Raw genomic sequence first — 17,057 nt, 5'->3', positions numbered from 1 at the left:
TGTGTGTGTGTGTGTGTGTGTGTGTGTGTGTGTGTGAAAGAGAGATCACGCAGCTTTCTGGTTCTACAAACGATCCACGAGGAAACGAAAGACTCCACACGATTGTCACGCTGCCCTCCAAGAAATGCTTACTGCAAAGCTAAGGCGAATCAAATGGCTTTCTAGGCTCCGAGTACCATGTAGCCTTTTTAAGTGATCAAGGGCCCCTTGTGAGCTTCTCTTTTTAATTTAAGAGGTGAGACAAGCCTCATTTTTTGTGCAGTGTTTCCTGTTAAAGTAAAAGACTCCAAGGAAACACATGTCAGTAAGGTACTTACCTGCACAAAAATACCTGGGGAAAAGTAAAAGAGAGACTAAGGAAGAAAAGGATGGGATTAAGAAGCAAGTGTCAAGCGTGCAGCTTAGGCTGTGAAACCGTCATCTGTCACTGTGGCTCACGCTCCGTGACGCCAGGAGGAAACGTTACATTTGCTCCACAGCAAAAAAAGATGGAAATGAGAAATATACAAAGTACTCAAGGTGTCTGTTGGTGGGCCCTCACCTCCAGGGATTCTACCCCACCTGGGTTCTGGCTCGGCTGCATGCTGATGGGGAACCAGCAACTCAGAAGGAGGACCGGAGTGGAGACACACGCTCCCAGATGCCTGCAGAGAGCTTCTGATGAGGTCGTTTCATAATTTGTTACCTCATTCGGAGAAAAGAGGTCGAACATCAGAATGCTTTGTTGAGAGTTTCAAAGGGAACCTAGGTCAAACAGCCGTGCCCACGCTCGCTGTCCCAGAGCCACACAGAAATAGAGACACAGGCTGGCTGGCAGTCTAGCCCGCTATCTGTCCAGCAGCAAACCCCATCCAACCCTCCTCCAAATACCAAGCAGAAAACGCCTGCTGGTTCACTCCAGTCACCAAACGCTGGACATGGGTCTTCCACGGAAGAGAGGCTGGGGGGATGAAGCCGGGGCCCCCACAGAACAGAGACCCCGCACCCCTACTTTGCATCTTCACACACACAAAAAATCTTTGCAGGGTATTTGCAGCCTTTTCTAGTTCCTAGATGAGTTTATTTCCTGGAAGGATGACATCAGGTTGTAGTTTTAGTTGGATTCCTCCTCACCCGTCCCCTTCTTCTCCAAACCTAAACGGTTGAATGGAAACTGTCATATCGGACCAATCCGCTCCCTTGTGGCCCCCTAAAAGGACAAGCTCCTTCTCCTCCTGACAGGTTACAAAATGATCACATTTGCTGACACGTCTTCCGCAAAACTGCCTTAGTGCCTGTGTCCACTTTCCTCGCCAGAGATGAATGGTCCGCTTGGTCTTCATTTATCACGCAAGCCTCAGCTGAGATCTGTCTCGTTTATTTTTTCCCTTCCCCACTAGAAAGCCAGCACTCCGACATTAATTCTTCTGTGATGACAGCTAATTCAAACTTAACAGGCCATATTTACTCAAGAGGCAGGAAGATTCTCTGTCCCCTAAATAAATAAATAAAAACAGGACTTCACGGCTTATACAGTGAGGCTAATTATGAACACTGATCGGTGCTACTTGGTGGCTCTGTTTAAAATCCAAATTGATTTTTTCCCCTTTTCTCTGGAAGGGACAGAAACCTTCAGAACAGTCCCTACACATCCCATTTGCCCAAGTCACTGTCAAAATCTCTATTTACCACAGTCACCCGCATCAGACTTGCAAAGAAAATCAGCAAAATTGAAACTCAGCAGTGAAACAGATTAAAAGCATGAAAACTCTTTAAAATTCTGCCTTAAGTAATCTACGGTAGTGTGTCTCTTGTATGGCTTGGTTGACAACCATTTCATTTGTGGGTTGAGGGCCCCAAGGCATCCATGATGCTAATTTAGAAAGGATTAACTGTGGGTGTTACTTGTTCAATCTGAGGCACGGTAAGAAAAATGAATACACGGGAATCCCTAAATCCTTAGCTCTTCCCCAGCCTTCCTAATTGTGCTTGACCCCCTCCTTGGTGCACCCACAGGGCCTGGTGGCTTCCCCTCTACCGCCTGCTCTGTTGCTTTGGAGGGCCCACCTGTGTGGACTGTGACCACGTGGAATTCATCTCTACCGCCCCAGCACGTGGCACAGTCGCTGGCACACAAGTCCTCAAAAGAGAACTGTCCAAAGAGTGATCATGAAAGAACGCAGTCTCCGGTAACTGTAATCATGCCATTCAAAGGAGAATGGAGAAGTCTGTGCAATTAATTTGCAGGAAAATCTCAGGGAGTCTGCATGGAAAAGGCTCAAGTTCAAAGTTGAAGCAAGCCCCGCCAAAGATGAAACTTCCTGCCATCATGCCTTCTCACAGCACCACTGGGTCCTGTCCCGGAAGCTGGAAGGAACTCATGTGTACTGGGTGGGGGTGGGGTGTCAGCAGGAAAGAGCATTTGCTTTCAGACCAGGTGCTGGCAGACATTCGGGAGGAAGAGTAGAGGGGGTGGGGAAAGAGGTGGAAACAGAGAGAGCTGTAAGCAAGCTTGACTGGCTGGGCCATCCACCCAGCTTTGGACCTCAAAGGAGTTGTGCAAAGGCGGTTCCTGTCGGGACCAGAAAAGCAAACTCTCAGGGCATCTGGGTGGATAGGACTGAGCCAGTTTGGAAGGGGGAAATACAGGCTGGCATTGGTGGGCCCCATCTGTGAGGAAGCCTAGATGCAGCTGCAGCCAGGGGCTGCCGGCCCGTATTGCTGTAGGCAAAGCAGAAAGAATGCAGAGTTCGGAGAGAATCCGAAAAACCAGCCAGGCCAAGGGGTTCCCAGCTAGTGAGATGGCCGGGAAGGAACTTGGGGAGAAGCCCAGAGTAACTTCCTCTTAACTTTGGGCAAGGCGGGGAGCTTTATGTTGAACTAGGTCTGCAGCAAGCCATCTTAATCTCCCTTTTGAAAATGCAAAGTGTGTTTACCCAGTAAATAATTTAAGAAAGAATATACACTTGAAAGAAGACATCCATTGAAACAGCCAGGCTAAATTGCCTCCAGGCAAAAACTTGTGCATTTGCATGCTGCATTCTATTAAGTGAGCACACTGTGGCTTTAAAAGAATGCGGAGCCAAAATAAAAGGAATGTGGGCCCGAAACATCAAGGATTCTCCAAGTTTACATTATGAATCACAGTGCTGTTGATACAAGATGAATTAACCATTTACTTTGAGGCTGAACTCACAAAGTACTATTGAAAGTACTGATCCCCACGTGGAACCCAGGGTGCGGTTAATCTTTCCATTGCCAGTCTCCTCCCTGCCTGGAAATGAGCTCCTGCGTGTGGCAGCGGGAATCACAGAAGGCTGGTTCCAGTGTAGGGGGCAGGCGTGGCACCTGGCACAGTGCTCAGCTCTTGCAGGAGGAGCCCAGGAATCCCACTGGGGCAGCATTAGAAGTGTTCTCCAATATCCAGTTCTCCTCTACTTCTAGGCATGGATGGCACTCACCTGGATGTTAGACGTGATCATGGAACTAGCTTTGGCTAAAGAAGTCAGAGCAAAACTTCTGGGTGTCACTGCCAGGTGGAGGCATCTAATGTCCGTTTGTCTCTCTAGCTGGCTCTTCCTGCTGTTTTGATTTGGAGGGGCTGTACTGTTCCAGAAAGTGCAAATGATAGTATGGTGGTAACATCTTCTGCCCGGATCCTGTTGTCATCATGTAAAGGACCGCTGTCCTGGAGACGCACCTGGACTCCCGGTGGACTTGCGTTAAGCCAGTGAGGTCTGGGGGTTGCCTGTTACTGCCGAGTACCATAAGCTACCCTGAGTGACACGCTCCTCACACAAGAGGAGGCATCTGGCCAAGCCAAGAGAGGCTCTGGTTTAATATATTTCAGAAGCCAAAGTATAATGAGGACTCATAAGATTTTTTTTTCCTTGAAGAACAGTTTTTTGCCTCTTGGTTTTCAAAAGCTGAGAACCTTTTCTGACATCTTGATCGCGACACTTTTCACTAAGGAATCAGGAGCTTCTTCTGGCTGAAGCCAATGCTACTGTGTTGGTGAGTGATGAGATCCTGCATGAGGCCTCGCCAAGCCTAGCCAGGAGGCTGCTTCCTGTGTGCGGCAGATGTACGGTGGCTGCATTCGCTTCCCTATTCTAAACAGCTGGTGCTACTGCAGCTCCAGGGGTAGAGCTGTGACTGAGGCTGAGATTGGTCAGTACATTCCGTGATGTCCTTGGCCATGGTAACTGGACCAGGAGCAAGCAGGCCTGTGGCACAAGCCCATCCAGCAGAGTGAACCTCAGCAACTTTGCTTGAAATGCCGGGTCAGCAGGACAGTTTGGTGTGTGGATGTCAGGCTGGCTCCACTGCAGCCCTTTTGTTTCACTGAGGGAAGCCAACCTAAGAAAGAAGCTGACCTGCAGCAGGCAGAGAAATAGAAGCCCAGTCCTGAAGACAGAGAACTTTCATTTTTAATTAAAAAAAAAATTTTTTTTTGAGATGGAGTCATGCTCTGTTGCTGAGGCTGGAGTGCAGTGGCGTGATCTCAGCTCACTGTAACTTCCGTCTCCCGGGTTCAATTGATTCTTGTGCCTCAGCCTCCTGAGTAGCTGGGATTACAGGCATGCGCCACCATGTCCGTCTAATTTTTCTATTTTTAGTAGAGAGGGGGTTTCGCCATGTTGGCCAGGCTGGTTCTGAACTTCTGACCTCAGGTGATCTGCCCACCTTGGCCTCCCAAAGTGCTGGGATTACAGGTGTGAGCCACTGCACCTGGCCGACAGTGAACTTTTTCTTTCTTTCTTTCTTTTTTTTTTTTTTTTTAATCAAACCACCTTTTAATTTTTCTATTAACTTAGTTGGGCCTTCTGTTATTTATGACCAAAAAGCATTTTTAGGTGGAGTCAACCTGATTCCAAAACCAAGTCCTTGATCTACGGCATATGTGCATTCTTGCCTCCTCTTCCAAGAGGCATTTCCTGACTATGCCCCACTGTATTCTCCCATTTCACTATGCACAGCTCTTTCCACTATATTGACTGCAGTCCGCAGTCAAAAGTGGACCTTCCACAGTCTGAATTTCCCTTGTCTTTTGTATCCTGATGCCTAACACAGAGCTTGGCATAAATGTTCTCAAAAAACGCTTGCTGAGTGAAGAAATGAGAGACTCTACCTACACATGCTCAGGATCACGTGGTTACTGCTCTCCTGGTTTCTAAGCGCTGCTTGTAGACAAGCACAGCTTTAGGATTTAGCTGGTAGCCACTGTCCCTTTAAGGATGCCAGCAGAGCCCCAACTCTTTCACAAGCCTGCGCTGAAGAGTGGCAGACAGTACAGGGTCACAGCCGCATCGTGTACCTGCCTTCCTGCCTGGCTGACGGGCCCTGAATGACGATGCCCCACCTCTGGGGTCTGACAGAACAGTAACAATTAGCAACCGTGAGAGCAAGGGGTAAACTCTGAGCAAGGGAGCCTGGATCCGCTTCTCTCTAGGCACTTCCCAAAACATGGGCGAAGGGAAAGCTCTTTCAATTCTATATCCAATTCAACGTTAGTATTTGCCAGAAAGAAATGAAAACAAGAGCGGGAGAAACAGTTCATCATCATCTGCCTCAAACTCTCGCTTTAATTGGAAGGGTTGTTTTCAGAGCTGGGTACATGTTTGTCTCTGAGCTAGAGCAGTGTGGTTATCATGCGGCCTGATAATGCCCATCTCGGGTCTTCTATGTCCCAGTTCTCTAGGAGGAATCCTCAGCCCCATCCTGAGAACTCAGGGGGGCTGACCTCACTCTGATTCCGCAGGTGGGCATATGACCCAGGCAGACCCAGCCAATGACAGCTCTCTAGCCCTTGCACTGCTATTTGCTCAAGGACTGGTCTGCCACGCAAGCCAGATGGACTTCCTCTGGGGAGTCTCCCTGGAAAATCAAGACAAAGACACTCTCGAGATCAGATGAGATCGGGCGCGTTCAGGGCGGTATGGCCGTAGACAAGAAAAAGATACTCGCTTTACTGAGATTGACTGTTAGGACAGTGAGAACCTAGAGCTGCCAGGGGCCATTCTTACTACTGAACTGGACGAGGCTGCCTGAAGGGAGCCAACACCAGAGGAATGCGAAGAAAAAGAGATGGATTCCTGAAGACGTATTTGAACCCCTGCTTCCTGCTGGGTGTCTGAAACCTGGAGTCACACTTTAGCTTCCCAGTTACAGGAGCCAAACGATTCCCTATTGACTAGAACAAGTACGGTTGGGGATTCTATCACTTTCTTTCTTTCTTTTTTATTTTTTGAGATGCAGTCTTTGTCACCCAGGCTGGGGTGCAGTGGCGCAATGTCAGCTCCCTGCAACCTCCGCCTCCCGGGTCCAAGTGATTCTCTTGCCTCAGCCTCCTGAGTAGCTGGGATTACAGGTGCTGCCACCACACCCAGCTAATTTTTGTATTTTTGGTAGAGATGAGGTTTTATCATGTTGGCCAGGCTGGTCTCAAACTCCTGACCTCAAGTGATCTGCCCACCTCTGCCTCCCAAAGTGCTTGGATTACAGGCGCGAGCCACGGCGCCTGGCCTCTTACTTCAAATCATACTGATTGTACTGGATTGAACAGTGTTCCTGCAAATTCGTGTCCACCTGGAACCTCAGAATTTGACCTTATTTGGAAACGGGGTCCTTCGTGTTTTTTATTTTTAAGAGACAGAATCTTGGCCTGTTGCCCAGGCTGGAGGGCAGTGGTACAATCACAGCTCACTGCAGCCATGAACTCTTGGGCTCAAGTGATCCTCCTGCCTCAGCCTCCCGAGTAGCTGGGACTATGGGCATGCACCACTGCACCTGGCTACGTTTTATGTTTTTTGTAGAGACAGAGTCTCACCATGTTGCCCAGGCTGGTTTCTATCTCTTGGCCTATAGAGATCCTCCTGCCTCAGCCTCCTAAAGTGCTGGAATTATAGTCATGAGCCACCATGCCCAGCCTGGAAATAAGGTCTTTGTGGATGTGATTCATTAAGGATCTTGAGAGGAAATCATTCCAGATTTCAGGTGGCCCTAAATCCAAAGACTGATGTCCTTAAAAGAAGCGAGGACAAAGAGGGACACGTGAAGATGGAAGCAGAGACTGGAATGATGCTGCCACATGTCAAGGAATGTCTGGGGCCACCAGAAGCTGCAAGAGGCAAAGAAGAATTCTTCCCTTACACCTTTGGAGAGAGAGCATGGACCTGTCAACTCCTTGGCTGCAGCCTTCCAGTCTTCAGAACGATGAGAGAATAACTGCATTTAAGCCACTTTGTTACGGCAGCCCTAGAAGACAAATACACTGAGTGCACGGATCCAGACCAGCATATGGAGCTGGTGATCTTATCTTGGGTTTCGTGATGACTGTTTTTCATGTCTCCAACTTCTTCCTTATGGCTGCATTGCACATTGACTGTGGATCTACACTAAGTCCTTCTCCGAAGGACAGGTCAGTCCCAGCCAAGTTCACGGAAGTTTTGCATGCAGCTGTGGGACTAGTCTCCAGGACCTGTTGATTTTTTCATCTCAAAATAAGAATTTCCATTCACGAGTAGAGCTGGCAGTTTCCTGAAGCCATGTGAGATAAGGGGACTGAGCGGGAATGTGCCACAACAGTCATTTCACAAAACTCCTGCCTGTGGGAATGGCCACGAAAACAGGAAGAAGGTCAGCTGCAGTGGCTCACGCCTGTAATCCCAGCACTTTGGGAAGCTGAGGGATGAGGATCGCTTGAGCCCAGAAGTTCAAGACCAGCCTGGGCAACATAGAGGGACCCTCATCTTGATGAAAAATAAAAAATTAGGCAGGTGTGGTGACATGCGCTTGTGGTCCCAGATACTCAGGAGGCTGAGTCAGGAGAATCACATAAGCCTGAGGTTGAAACTGCAATAAGCCATGATTGCATCGCTGCATTCCAGCCTGGGTGACAGAACGAGCCCTTATCTCAAAAAAAAAAAAAAAAAAAAAAAAAGGCTGGGCATGATACCTCACTCCTGTAATCCCAGCACTTTGGGAGGTGGAGGTGGGTGGATCACTTGAGGTCAGGAGTTTGACAGCAGCCTGGCTAACACAGTGAAACCCCATCTCTACTAAAAATACAAAAATTAGCCAGGCGTGGTGGCAGGTGCCTGCAATCCCAGCTCCTCTTGGAGACTGAGGCAGGAGAATTGCTTGAACCAGGGAGGTGGAAGTTGCAGTGAGCCGAGATCACACCACTGCACTCTAGCCTGGGTGACAAAGAAAGACCCTATCTCAAAAAAAAAAAAAAAAAAAAAAACGTTAAAAAAAAATAGGAGGAAAACTAGATGCTATCTCTGGGCCAATCTACCAAGCCATCATCAGCCATTAGGAGCCCCCATTTGCTAACATCAATTTAGGTGTAGTCAGTCATCCAAGAGACCTGAGGGACTGGGACACAGGAGGGATGAGTTTTCATAAGCAGAGAGATGAACACTTTGCCCAGCAAGGAACCGAGGAGCCAGAGCCAGTCCCTGAGCCCTGGCATATCTAGATTAGGTCCTGAGTGAGGACTAGAGTTGCTTTGCCCTGTTTCTAAATTTTCCTTAATACTTAGCTTAACAGGAATCAGCAGACTCTGTAGAGGGCCAGATAGTCAATATAGTCGTGTGCTAGGGCTGGCATCACAAAGTACCACAGACTGGGTGGCTTCAACAACAGGAAGTTATAGTCTCCCAGTTCTGGAAGCTGGAAGTCCAGGGTCAAGGTGTCGGCAGGGTTGGTTTCCTGCGACAGCAGCGAGGCAGTCTGTTCCATGCCTCTCTCCCAGCTGCTGGTGGGTGGTCAGCTATCTTTTGGGTCCCTTAGCTTGTAGATGCATTCCCTAATCTCTGCCTTCATTCTCACAAGGTGGTATCTCTGTGTGAGTGCCTATGTTCAAATTTCTCCTTTTATTTATTTTTTATTTTTTTTTGAGATGGAGTTTCTCTCTTGTTGCCCAGGCTGCAGTGCAATAGCACGATCTTGGCTCACTGCAACCTTCGCCTCCTAGGTTCAAGCGATTCTCCTGCCTCAGCCTCCCAAGTAGCCGAGATTACAGGCATGTGCCACCATGCCCAGCTAATTTCGTATTTTTATTAGAGATGGGGTTTCTCCATGTTGGTCAGGCTGGTCTCGAACTCCTGACCCCAGGTGATCCGCCCGCCTTGGCCTCCCAAAGTGCTGGGATTACAGGTGTGAGCCACCACGCCCGGCCAGTTTCTCCTTTTAATAAGGATACCAGTTACATTGGCTTAGGAGCCCACCCTATTCCTATGCCTCATCTTAACTAATTGCATTTGCAACGAGCTTATTTCCAAAAAAAGTCATATTCTGAGGTACTAGAGGTTAGCACTTCCACATATAAATGAAGGTGAGGGGCTGCAATTTAATCCATAACTAAACATTTTAGGCTTTAAGTACTACACAGTCTGTCGCAACTACAACTACTCAACTTTGTTCTCATAGTGCCAAAGCAGCCACTGCCATATGTCAGTGAATAAGCATGGCTGTGTTCCAATTCAATCTTTATTTACAGACACTGGAATCTCAGTTGTATAATTTTGAATCTGTATAATTTTCACATGTCAAAAATTATTCTTTCAAGTTTTTTGCAACCATTTAAAAATGTAAAGCTATTATTAAACAGTGGCTAAAACCGGAGGCAGGCTGGATATGGCCCACTGTCTGATCTGCCCACTGGTGATCTAAAAGCTAAAAGCTACTGGCCGGGCACAGTGGCTTGTGACTGTAATCTCCACACTTTGGGGAGGCTATGGTGGGAGGATCGCTTGAGGGCAGGAATTTGAGGCCAGCCTGGGCAACATGGTGAGACCCAAGTCTCTACAAAAGTAAAAAAAAAAAAAAAAAAAACAACAAAATAGCTGGGCTTGCTGGTACACGCCTTTAGAACCAGCTACTCTGGAGGCTGAGGTGGGAGGATGGCTGAAGCCCAGGAGTTCAAGGCTGCAGTAACCCATGATCGCACAACTGCACTCCAGCCTGGGAGACAGAGCAGGACGCTGTCTTAAAAGGGAAAAAAAAAAAAAAAAAAAAAAGAAGAAAGCTACAATCTACCCGGACACCCTCCTCAGCGGAAGAATGCGGTGGTCTTGGACAAGGCACGAGCTGTACAGACAGGTCTGGCCGGCCTGGCCAAGTCCCTCTGAAGAACAAACGAAACACAGTCCCTGCCCTATGGGAACTTACGGTGTCACAATGAGCAGTCGATGACTGACAGAAGCCTCACAACAAAGGCCGCAATTAGAGTAATGCCAGGGCCGGGACAATTTGTTGTGTGTCCATAATCCGGTATTTACCTGGGGTGACCTACAGCAAGTCACTCCATGACATTTGGGTTTCAGTTTCTTTCCAAACAAAATCAGCCAACTCACCAACCACCCCAGGGAGGAGAGGACTAGCTCATTAAAGATTTTAAAGCACTCTGAAAAGCTCTTTACATGTGTGCAGTTGGCACATCATTTAGTGGAGATGGTATTTCAGGAAAGGTGAGAGGCACTGGTTGTCAGAGGCTGGAGGAGCTGCCTAGGAAACTTCCAGTGGCTGGATGGCAAGGTGGAGGCAGAAATCCAGGAAGCTGCTACTTCCCAGGCCTGCCAGGCTTCTGGTTCCCACAGGCTGGTATCCATCTGGGCCTCATGCTGACAGCCTCCCGAGCACCACCAAGCCTTCTCTCCCATAAACATCAAAAGGGAGGGGAGGGCATCCCATCGGCTGGCTCGGGGATACCTTCCCAGCCTGGGAAGGCAGCCAACAAGTACCTGTCAGAGCCCACTGATAAGTCCGATGGGTTTTGATCAGTAACGTGTAGCTACATTGTATTCTACGTTGCCAAATGTGTACATCAAATTTCAGCCTGGGCACCACGGCCACTGCCATTCTTAAATATGGACTCAACAATGGCAGGGGGCCTGCAGAGCAGCTTTGCTGGCTGCGGACTTTCAGATAGGATCAAGGCAGCTCGCTTCAATCAAAGGGCTTGGAAAGAACTTGAAGAGAATTAAATATGAATGTTCTAGAAATGCAGGCTATACTGAATTCCTCGCAGGTCTGTAGATTGCTAGAGCTGGAAAAAGTGCTCATGCCCTAGTCTAAATTCTTCACTTTATTTTAGTTTTTTAAGAGACAGGGTCTCACTCTGTCGCTCAGGCTGGTGTGTAGTGGGATGATCACGGCTCACTGCAGCCTTGACCTCCTAGGCTCAAGTGATCCTCCCACCTCAGCCTCCTGAGTAGCTGGGATTATAGGCATGCGTCACCACACCCGGCTGAGATTCTTCATTTCAGAGCTGAGGACACTGAGGCTCTGAGAGGGGAAGGGACGTGCCCAGGGTCAGCCATCTCGGGTACAGCCAGGTCTTCTGGCCCCACGCCCAGCCTTGTTTTACTATCACACTCTTTCTCCTTCAAGTGGCCACTGCCACTCACGGTGTCTGTACATGACGGCAACTCAAAACCCATCAGCGGCCCCATCTCTTCATGAGCCCAACCCAAACCCACTTCTCTCTAAAATGAAGAGCAGGGCTGGCTACACTGGCTCATGCCTGTAATCCCAGCACTTTGGGAGGCCAAGGTGAGTGGATAACTTGAGATCAGGAGTTTGAAACCAGCCTGATCAACATGGTGAAACCCTGTCTCTACTAAAAATACAAAAAATTAGCCAGGCATAGTAGTGCATGCCTGTAATCCCAGCTACTTGGGAGGCTGAGGCAGGAGAATCGCTTGAACTGAGGAGGCGGAGGTTGCAGTGAGCTGAGATTGAACCATTGTGCTCCAGCCTGGGAAAAAATAGCAAAACTTCATCTCAAAAAGTTAAATAAATAAATAAACAAATAAAATGAAGGGGGGGTGGCATGGGATGACTAGGAAAAGTGGTCTCCAAACTCCAGGCCAAAGCTGAAGTGGGAAAAGAAGAGTAACATTAGAAGGTGGCTTTTTTCTTAAAAGCAAGATTACTCAATCTTGAGGCTGCCCTTTCCTCTGAGAATATGTCCTTTCCACTGTTTCAGTGTTAAAATGTCCCTTGTTTTATGGAGTGATGATGAGAGTAGATGGCAGGGTTTTTCCCCAATGTCCTTCTTTGAAGGTTGGAAATGTACTCACCCTTTGGAAATTACTCTCTCTTACTTAGCAAAATAAATAGTGGACAAACTTCCAATAGGCCTCTATTTAAAATAACAAAAAAGGTCCAATCCAAGAAATCTGAACGTCTTTAAGGCCTGGGGCTGGAACATCCCACCCAGTGCTACTCTCTGGTGATTCTCCTAGAGAATGCGGCTGCAAGCACATCCGCTGCAGCCACGGCAACAGGGATGCTTGCAGGAGCAGCTCAGGAGGCTGGGCCTTGCTCCAGGCCAGGCGCTGTTCTGGCATTTTATACACTGCGCCTGAACCCTCGCAACAGCCCTGTGATCTGGGGCCTATCATCATCCCCAGTTTTACAGAGGAGGTAACCGAAGCCTCAACCCACTTCTCCAGCCCCATCTTCCACCACTGTGTGGCACACAGATCGTTACTTCTATAACCATGTGTCTTAGAATCTCTACTAGATCCTCCATGGTTCTTTGATGGAAGAGTCTTTGCCGTCTTTATATTCTTTTCTATGGACACACAGTCATTGAGTACACATGCTTATTTTTATCTGTTTAGCTTTTGAGACGAGGTGTCCCCTGTCACCCAGGTTGGAGTGCATGGCACAGCTCATCACAGCCTCAACCTCCCAGACTCAAGTGATCTGCCTCAGCCTCCCGAATAGCTGGGACCACAGGTGCACGCCACCATGCCTGGCTAATTAAAAAAAAATTTTAATAGAGGCTGGGTGTGCTGGTTCACACCTGTAATCCCAGCACTTTGGGAGGCTGAGTCGGACGGATCACCTGAGGTCAGGAGTTCGAGACCAGCCTGGCCAACATGGTGAAACCCTGTCTCTACTAAAAACAGAAACATCAGCTGGGAGTAGTGGCAGACGCCTGCAATCCCAGCTACTCAGGAGGATGAGACAGGAGAATCACTTGAACCCAGGAGGCGGAGGTTGTAGTGAGCTGAGATCGCCCCACTGCACTGGAGCCTGAGGAACAAAGAGTGAAACTCCGTATTTAAAAAAAAATTTTTTTTAAAAAATAGAGACGGGTCTCCCTATGTTACCCAGGCTGGTCTCAAATTCGTGGGCTCCAGAGATCCTCCTGTCTCGGCCTCCCAAAGTGTTGGGATTATAGGTGTGAGCCACCACACCCAGCTGCAAGTTTATTTTTGTTGGTGGTGCAGGGCATTGATTAACCAGAGTCAACCAATTCTTCACTTAGTACCTAATGTAAATGCAGAGTACATTACTAAGGTAATATTCATTTTTATTCTTTGGCATATTTCATCAGCTTTCTTTAATCACTGGCACATTGGCTGGGTCCTTTCACCTTTTATGGGGCTTAATTTATCTCTTGTAGGTAATTGGGTGATAGCCTGATCCCTCACCAAAGAGTCTGAGGCAGAGAGAAGGGCAAATGTTCTCTGGGAGCTGCCAATGACCTTGTACCACATGGTTTTTCATTTTTACAAAACATATAGTTGAAGGGATACACTATAGAAAGATTCAGGTCTGCCGAAGATTGAATGTAGTGGATTTGTTGGAAGAGAGTTCTAGACAGAAAAGAAAACGAGATGGAAGAACTAGCTAGACTCACTATGTGATTCTGGGAAGGGACTGCAGGTCCTCGAGTTTCCCCACCCGTGAAATGGTAATGAAGGAAGCTCTCCCAAGTATTTTCCACAAGAGTTGTGAAGAGCAATACAACTTCCAGAGAGTCTTAAAAAGAAAGTGTTTTTTTCTGCTTTATTGCATACACGATGTCACTGAATCTTCATAACAATCCTTATGTATTAGGACCTAAATCTGATGGCTCAGGCCTACCCAGGGAAAAGGCCAGGCCCACTCCAGAGGTGGTCCTGAAAGGTCTCAGCCCAGGGCAGACGTCATGGGTGTCTGGGCCAGGATGACCCCTCCCCAACCTCCAGCTTAGGTACTCCTCACCCTCCCACCTCCTGCTGGGCATCCTGGGAAGATCTCCTTAAGGTTTTCCACTCCCACTGGGTCCTGACCCTTTACTGAGAAGCAAACTTACTGCTCTCCTGAACTAGTAACCCCCCAAGTTCTTTCCTGGATGATGGCCCCTCATCCTTTTTAGCCTCCAGAGAAGCCACAGACTACATTTGGGTGGAGGTTGAGCAACCACCCTCATTTTTGGAGCCAAACTGCTTGGATTTGAATCTCGGATCTAACACGCACCAGTCATGCAGCGTTGGTCAAATTACTGCATTCCTTCTCTGAGATTACATCCTCTTGACTGTTTGAGTGTGAGAATGAAAATGTTCCTTATTTATGCAGTGACATCTTTAGGAGAAGATGTCCCAGTGTCTTTCTGTGGACACTGGAAATGTAATATCTTGTTGGAAATTACTCTTTCTTACTTGGCAAAATAAAGAGGGAACAATCCACCATCAGTTCTTTAGGAAAGAAAACAGTACCAATACAAGGAACTGGCATGCTCCAAAGAGCCAATGCTGTGCTTTCCCTGTTGGTAAAATGGGGCTAGGCTGGGCGCAGTGGCTCACACTTATAATCTCAGCCTATAATCCCAGCACTTTGGGAGGCCGTGGCGGGTGGATCATGAGGTCAGGAGTTCAAGACCAGCTTAGCCAATATGGTGAAACCCCGTCTCTACTAAAAAATACTAAAATTAGCCAGGCATGGTGGCATGTGCCTGTAGTCCCAGCTCCTCGGGAGGCTGAGGCAGGAGAATCACTGGAACCTGGGAGGCGGAGGTTGCAGTGAGCTGAGATCATGCCACTGCACTCTAGCCTGGGCAACAGAGCGCAGCTCCATCTCAAAAACAAACATACAAACAAACCAGGGCTAATAATAGCAGCATTCTGGTAGTGAATTACATTAATAAATAAATGGCTTAATTCAATGTGATGTGCTTCGATCAGTGCCTGGCCAATGGTAATTGATCAATAAATAACTATAGGAACTATTATTACTCCACTACTATCATACTCACCCAGCTCCCCACAGTAGTTCGTGAAACTCCTCCTTGTCTGGCTGTACCCCAGCATGCAGGCAGCCTCCTGCTTCAGGTGCCTTGCTCTGAAAGCCTACAAATTCCTCCTCAGATTCCTGCAGATGCCCAGGGCTCAACAGGGCACATCTGGCCTTGGTCCTGATTAGCTTGGATTGTCTGGTCCAGGCTGAGCTAGTCACCTGGAATCCCTGCCTTCAGCTCCTCTGTAGCCCTGGGAGCTTCCCTGGGGATATCCCTTGATGCCTCTCCTGGAACATATTGGTGAAGACTTGGCTGCCTTGGCTTTTGTGATGGGCTTTAACACTATTTTCCTGTAAGATCTGACATACAATACTTACTGCCTAATAGTCATTTATTTAACACCTTCTTCTTTCCTGATGTCAGGAAGGAAAAACATTTTGGCAGAGGCTTATCAGCCACCTGCATCTCTGTCAGCTCTTGTGGGATGTGGTTATGTTTTCTAGATCCTAACATCAGAGCTCTCTCTCTCTGTCTCTCTGGGCTCCAGGGCCACTGCTTCTTGCTGAGTGCCCACAGCCCAGGTGGAAGGGTGTCCTGCTGTGGTTAAGCCCTGGGCTGCTCTGTTTTCTTAGTTGGACACTGAATGAGACTCCTGCAGAGTGTGTGCTTCTGTTCAAACTTGTGATATCTCCTTCATAATCTTAAACTGACTTCACATACCCCAAAGCAGCATTAATCAGATCTGAGCAGGTGAACTCCGGGTTAAGAACGCCTTCTCCGAAGGCTCATTAGTGATAAGTAGGATGGCTGACTCATAGTTCTTAGGTTGGGAGGAGGGTGGGGTGGGGTAACGATCAGATAACAGGGTCCCCAGGTTTGTGCAGGTGAAACCACATCTGCCAGCCTATGAAGGCGGATCCTTCTCTCTAACCAAGGAAGAAAGTCGTGTGAGAGTGGGGAGAGCCAGTCTGCAGGATGTAGGCATCAGGGACAGGGGTTGGGAGAACTGGGCACCTGCCCTTTTTCTAAAGCAAGGGGCTGCTGCTGACTGTTGCTGGGGCTGAGCAGGCTCAGAGCTCAAGACCTTCTGATTTGCCAAGATCAGCCAAAAATGATGTTCTCCTTGCGAAATCTCCAAAGTTTTAGATATTGGCAACAAAGTCAAAGTTTTCCAAAACACTGGATGGCCAAAGAAAGCACATCTGTGGGGTAGACTCACCCTGTGGGCCTTCAGTCTGTGATCTCTGACTAGTTATTAAGGAAGAAATTAAAACGAAGAGCGGGTGGTGGTGAGCGCATCCCTGCCTCGCCCTCCTGGAGATTCCCTTGGAGGCAGAAGAAGCCCAGCCCTCCTGACCCCGCGGCTCTCCGAGGTCTGAAGTTCAGCCTCTGCGGGAGCATCCGTGACCAGGGTCTACACTGAGATCATCCAACTTAGCCCATAACCGATTCCTAACTGTGGAGTCAAAGGCCAGGGAAGGGTCAACAGGAGCCACAAACCAGCTTGTGCGCGCCTCATGGACTCTCACTTGAAGCATAAGCAGAGATCAGGGCTGGACCACACATCTGCAGCCCCCCTGACCTTGGCAGGGTCTGCAGCACGCGGCTGAAAAAGCCCAGCTGGTGACTCTCAGGGTGGACAGTGTGCATTTTCTTTGCAGCACATTAGAGGCCAGGAGGCCTGGAATGGGAAAGCCAGAGGTCTCACTTGGAGGGTGGGGAGCAAAGGCAGCCTTGTGGGTAGCTTCTACCTACAATTTGCTGTGTGATCTTTGGAAGAACAAATAGCGCCTCAGTTTATCCATCTTCAAAATGGTAGTAAACATATGAGAGCCAAGCACCCTAGAGGATGGGCACCAAGAACCATGCTGGTGGGCTTGATAAAGAAAACAAGTTGCCGAGGAGTAGTGTGGCCTTTGACCAGTCTCTCAGGTCCTGTATTTGGCAGCAATGAGTAGTAAAACCACCCATGAATTAGGAGGGATCTCTATAGGGACTAAATCAAAAGGCAGCTTGCATCTTGCAAAGAAAGAGCGACCTTTCACTCTGTCATTCT

At 48.3% G+C, this 17,057-nt stretch overlaps 1 protein-coding gene across 4 annotated transcripts in view; it reads right to left on the bottom strand.

Annotated features, from left to right (window-relative positions):
* VTI1A (vesicle transport through interaction with t-SNAREs 1A) overlaps positions 1 to 17,057 on the bottom strand; it is a 374,621-nt gene that overhangs the window by 3,687 nt on the left and 353,877 nt on the right. The gene's annotated exons all lie outside the window — the stretch shown is intronic.

Source organism: Sapajus apella, unplaced genomic scaffold (assembly GCF_009761245.1).
Source record: "Sapajus apella isolate SASKATOON/1434 unplaced genomic scaffold, GSC_monkey_1.0 scaffold13, whole genome shotgun sequence".
NCBI classification, from domain to species: domain Eukaryota; kingdom Metazoa; phylum Chordata; class Mammalia; order Primates; family Cebidae; genus Sapajus; species Sapajus apella.
Note: the sequence above shows the minus strand (reverse complement) of the source record. Positions and strands in the feature narration are given on the sequence as shown.